The following is a 6,000-nucleotide window of genomic DNA, read 5'->3' as shown; positions in this document are numbered from 1 at the left end:
TTAATCGCTTAATTATCATCTTATCTACTAAAGTAAAGTTTTTAATACTCTTAACGTTATCTTTTTGTTGATTTAATGTTTCAGTTGACGGCACATGTGATTCAAAGAAGGACAACACAATTCTCTTACTGCTGTGTTTCGCTTTGGCTATAAGTCTCGTTGTTATAGCCTTCCTTGTTTATGCCATCAGGAAAAAATCCTGTAATTGTTGCAAAGGTAAGAGACGTTACTCGACCTATTAAACTGGGTTTCCCCAAGCTAACATTATTTGCTTTACATTTGTGCTGTGTGTAAGTCAAACTACAGTATCTTGTGTCTTCTGTAAAATTTTAACAATTTTTCTAAAATGTTAAGTTATTTATATATATTTTCTAAATAAAACAGCTGCTGCCACTCTGCAAACTAACTCTGCAACAGCCGGTAACAATCAGCAAAATCAGCAGGTATGGTATATAAAGATGTAGCTACTTAATACAACTCATCAGTAATGTTTGTCTATCTGCATGTGCGAATATTAGAATGTGCTCTCTCATTATTCATTTTTCACTTTTATTTTCTCAGAGAAATGAGGACTCTTTGGTTTATTGTAAACCAAACTTTCCCAGGAGGAAAACCGGCAAAGCTGCGAGAAGGAATCAAAGAGAAGAGGAGACGATCTACACAGACGTCAGGGCTTTTGTGAAGGATAAACCATCCAGAGTCTGAACATTTAACAGTAAAGTGTTTGGTAATAGCTTGTACAAGAAGCATTGTGCATTCCATCCTTGTAGTTTAAATTGTTGTGCATTTTATTATTAAAGTTTTCTACGCAAATGGTGCATCTGCTCGAGTTGGCTTTTTTTTAATATTAATTTTGAACTTCAGTTAGAAGGGTTGTCTCTCTGTCACATTTTTATCTGTTTGGCACGGTTGTACTTAAATAGATGATATAACATATTTATTTATATTTGTGTGCATGTGTTGTTTTCTTTCTTAGTTAACAAACTTATGACAAAAGATACCACATCTACAATGAAATTGAAATAGAAATGAACACCAGTTTACTTCAAGTTCAATGTGTGTACAAACAGTATGTGTTTTCTCATCACCATTAGCATTCCACATCAAAGCATTTTTCTCACATTTGCGCCTCGAAAACAACAAAAGTTCAACCACGCAAAGAGAATTTTCACAACAACAATAATCAACTCAGGGCTTAAACAATATCAAAGCAAATAAAATTCACAATTGCATTTTTATTTTTGCCTGGAAGTGTGCAGTGCCCAATCAAACATGAGATATGAATAATAATTTAGAAAATGTATCATATTTGATTCAATGTCAAGAGCAAAGACAAATATGTGGAATGTGAATCCTATCAATAGTCATGATTGTTGCGTAACCTATAAATTCAGGTGATATCACCTTAAGGGTCATTGTGGTTAAGTGTTTAGTTATAGAGAATGAATATCACACGATGGTGAGAGACAGTGAGTTGTTTACAGTGTTTGTATATGAACTGTTAGTTTCTGTGAGATGTTGGTGTTTATGTCTAAGTATGTGACTTTATTAAAGTTAGATGGAGGTGGATCAAGACAAAGTTTGTTTTACTCTTTATTCATTACCAGCCGCGACATCAAAGCTCACACATCTCGACTTTCTAGCCACCTTATTCTTGCGCCTTTGCTCGGACCACACCCATCTCTGAACCCAGTCTTCATTTTGATCTCAACTACAGATCTGCAAGTTTCGTGACTGCATCTTGCACAGTTCACGTGGACCAAATCTGTCCACAGAAATATACAAAGTACTAAAAATTGCGGCTGTGGTAGTACCCGAAACAGTGGTAAAAGGATTACACATATTTCAGCAATTTCAGCCATCATAATCAAAATAAAAAAATATCTCTTCAATCGGAGGGAGGCAGAGGTGGAAGTAGACCTGGAAAGAAAAACTCAGATTTGGCAAAATCTATCTCTATCTAATTTTTGTACTATTTGTGATGACTGGAGGTGTAGTTATTTCATATAAGGAAACAATATAAATATCCATCTTAATGTCAAAAATATTAACAAAGTAAACAAGTCCCCGGACATGATGACCTTGATGTTTTTCTTTGGCTACGAATTCTGCAGCTCTATGACAAAAGCAGCATGCAAAACTTTTTAGACGATATAAACATTCCAATACACATCTTCCTCCTCTCACTATTGAAAGTCAGTTGGGAATAAAAAGCTCTGTATGAGCAAACCCAAGGCCGAATCACTCTGTGGAGACTTTGGGACCTCTGCTCGGGTTCTGCTCTTTCCATGGAGAAGGGTGTTGATGGTTGTGGTGATCTGCTCTAACAGCAGAGTACTCACACTCTTGTGGTGACTCTCTCTTCTTCTTCTTCCCTCTTTTCACTTTCCGTGTGGAGAAATCCAGTGCTGCATAGTTCATTCCCATTGCTTCGGCATCCTGCGAAAAGGATTTGAGATATTATAGATTGATTTATAGCATTTTTTTTAGCTTAACATACTTTTTGTTATTTTTTAAGTCATCAAAACATTTATTTTCTTGACATTTACATAATTTTTCATATGAGGTAAGTAGCTACTCAACAGTTAGTTACATTTGTCTTGATTATGTTTTTTCTCCAGAGGATCTAGTGGCAGTACATTTATCACACACCACCATCTAGAATCGCTAGCCAGTGTAAATCAGACAGCACACTGCCACATATTTACCAGATCATCTGACTGATCCACAGTTGACCTGTCATGTCCGAGATGAAGGGAAGCGCTCTCTGCTCCTGTTAAAATAAAAACCAACTACTCACCAGAAACCCACGTTATATTTTAACAGCAAAATAATTGAATTCCTTCAGAGCTTTATGGTACAATATCAGAAAGCAAAACAGATGTGAATGTAAAATACGGTGAATCTACCTTTGCAGTTTTTGCAGACTTTCTTTTGATTTCTGTAGAAAATTTGGACGACATTCACAATCACAGAGCAGGCCAACAGTACTCCAAGCACAAGGACGACTGGGTCCAGTTCTGCTGCTGAATCTCAAAGAGAATAAGCAGAATGTAATTATGGACTCTTCGTAGTAATCTTATGTTAATGGAAGCACAGTGACATTTAGAAAACTATTAGCAGGCAGAATTGGTAAGTCTATGTTCAATAAAACGTTGTGTCTTTTATTGAGCTGAAGACGTCACAGAAAGCAATGAACACTGATTGATGAATGCAACTTGAAAAAAAGCAAGGCTCATAGGTCCTTACAATGAAAAACAATGTGTGGATGAAGTAATTATTATGAATAAAGAATTTCCTTTTCAATAATTTAGCTAAATATTTTAAAGTAGCTCATTCATTCATAATTACTGTTATAACTTAATAACAAACTGTCTCTATGAACTAATAATTCAATTTTGGTTGATAAATAATGCTCCAAGTTTTTATCAACTCTTAGTCATCCTCTTCAACTTAAATAGAAACTAATGCTAATAATCTTTATAATGATTTAAGATGACATGAACACGATCTGAATCCAAGTGTAAGAACTTACTTGTCTCCACTTTGGTTCCTTCACCAAACAGGATCTCTCCACATGTGACCACAGCACAGTAGTAAGTCCCAGTATCAGAGGAGTTCTGGATAGTTTTTGACAGACTGTAGTCACAACTTCTTTCTTCTTGTTTATCACTGTGAGTGTAAATGATGCTTGGATGAGATTCTCCTGATCCAGATCTGAACCAGTGCACACTGTGTTCACCTGGACACTGGACTCTGTTCTCTTTGTTCTTAGAGAGAAGTGAACACTGGAGAGTCACTGAGCCGCCCGGCTGGACCGACTCAGTCTCCGGACTTTGTTTCACGGAGAGAGATTTCTGCTCATTATGATCTGTGTGATTCAGTTAAAAAGACATCAGAAGAAATTATTGATCTAGATAATTTGTTTGACTTAAAAATGTGGCACAGACACTTAAAATATATTTTACCTTTCACAGCCAAGAAGATGCCATTAACAGGACTTATTGTATAGGTAGATCCACTGAAACAGAAGTATGTTGCTTCGTCCTCTTTGCTGATATTTCTGATGGTGAGTAAATACTGAGCGTTCTCTAATGTTGCTGTGAACCGTGAGTTATTAAATTCCTCACTAATTGACATTTTCCCATAAATAACAGTAAGGACTGTTTGGACCATATATCCAAGAGGCTGCTTGTACCAGTTAAATGATTTGATGTCTTTCTCAGAAACTGGACATTTCAAAGTAACATTTCCACCAAGTTCAACAAAAGTCAAAGAGACCTGGTGAGGAACATCTGTGGTCTAAATCAGGTCTGAAGAAAAGAGACAAATGCAAAGAAATTTACAACACAACAAGACAAAAACAATGACAAATGTAAAGTATCTACCATTAGAAAGATTGCCTTTTAACAACTTTAACACAGTTTAATATAAACAACCATAATGTTTAAAATTGCACTAACACACTGTACTAAGAACCAAAACAGCCAGTCTTCCGATCATTGTGGTAAAACACCCGTCTCTTGCACAACTGATGTCTTCCTACCTAAAAGAAGGTTTAGTCACTAGATCATCAAAGTGTACAGAAATCGTCCTGATTGGCTGAAAAGCAGTAAATGCACTTCCCCCTAAAATTTAGCAAATCCATGATCCAATTTCAACTACTCTTAGATGCACATGTATTGTTTGTTGTTTTACTTTATGGTAAGGGTACATAAATTATCCTGGGATTTAATTATCAGGATTTTAATCAAATCCGTTGCATTTGATTGTACTGCTAAAAAGTAGGCGTGCTTAGGATGTATGTGATACAGAGCCTCCCTTGTGGCTAAAAATTACAGACTGATTAATAGATGGATGTCAAGTTATTATTGGTTAAAATTGGTCAGTACTATCCATCCATCCATTTTCCGTAACCTGCTTATCCAGTTAAGGGTCGCAGGGGTGCTGGAGCCGATCTCAGCTGTCCATGGGCGAAGGCAGGGTTCACCCTGGACAGGTCGCCAGTCTGTCGCAGGTCAGTACTAGCTTGCGTCATATCTTGTTTTTGGAAGTTTTTTAGAAAACCTCGAAAGAAATATATTTTTGAAAATTATTTTGCACATGTTGAATAGGTGTGCAATATAACTCAGAATGATATAAAAGGGTTAAAAAGGCTTTTTTTATTTGAGCTCGACTTTTAAGTCTGTTAAGCATTTACTCAATCATCATGAATTCTGATTTATTAATAATGTTCAATGTCTTCCTCATAGGCAAGTTAGCATTTAAAGGGACAGGACAAAAAACTGAAAGACTCAGCAGTGAACATGTATTCTGTTGAATTCAAAGGATTGTAAAGATGATCAGCTAAGCATTACTTTTTCATGACTTCATATTGTTGTTGGCCGTTAAAATAAAGAAGTGACCTCAGCAATATACATGCCATGACGTAGTTGCATGACACACCCAATTCAACTGAAACTCCACCCCTCCTGCAGAACAGAGCGCTGTGTGCTTGTTCATAAAAAAATGGTGTTTTAATTCGAGCTTCTCCTTGTTCTGATGTCATAGCGTGACCGGCTCTTGTTGCTTCTCACTTCATAATGGAGTTGTCTTTGTGTGCCATGCTAAGATTACAAAACCTGAATTTACCTTAATTAAGCCCATTTAATGTGTCCTTATAGCAAGCAGAAGCTACACTGACAGACAAAAGCTGTGGTGGGCCATTTCTCTGCCTATGACCAACCACCAGGGCTGTTTACTCTGAAGAGACCTGACTATGGGCGTCAACAGGATATGAAGTGAGGTTAGAGGTGCAAGGAAGGCTAACTTTAGTTTAACCAGATGACTTGATTGTTTTAGTTTTATTTGCCTGCATAAATGCTCATTTAAATAAAAACAAATCAATGTCTAACAATTACATTTTTTCTTCAATGCCAATGTATAATCATTTATTTACCAACCATATTTATTTTCCATTCAGTCCTCAGCCCCCGTGCCATTATGAAAAAATAGGAAGGA

General features: G+C 36.4%; 1 long non-coding RNA gene and 1 pseudogene across 1 annotated transcript; one reads left to right on the top strand and one right to left on the bottom strand.

Moving 5' to 3' along the window:
- The first annotated feature begins 132 nt into the window (after positions 1 to 132).
- On the top strand, positions 133 to 735 carry LOC129090150 (uncharacterized). The gene is made up of 3 exons (XR_008531181.1): positions 133 to 216; positions 385 to 443; positions 562 to 735. It is a non-coding gene; the product is annotated as an uncharacterized LOC129090150 (long non-coding RNA).
- Positions 736 to 2,865: 2,130 nt separating this feature from the next.
- Positions 2,866 to 4,503, bottom strand: LOC129089788 (uncharacterized; annotated as a pseudogene).
- Positions 4,504 to 6,000: the final 1,497 nt, after the last annotated feature.

The sequence above is a fragment of the Anoplopoma fimbria genome, chromosome 4 (assembly GCF_027596085.1).
Source record: "Anoplopoma fimbria isolate UVic2021 breed Golden Eagle Sablefish chromosome 4, Afim_UVic_2022, whole genome shotgun sequence".
In the NCBI taxonomy this organism is placed as follows: domain Eukaryota; kingdom Metazoa; phylum Chordata; class Actinopteri; order Perciformes; family Anoplopomatidae; genus Anoplopoma; species Anoplopoma fimbria.
The sequence above is the reverse complement of the archived record's forward strand: the minus strand, read 5'-3'. Positions and strand labels throughout refer to the sequence as shown.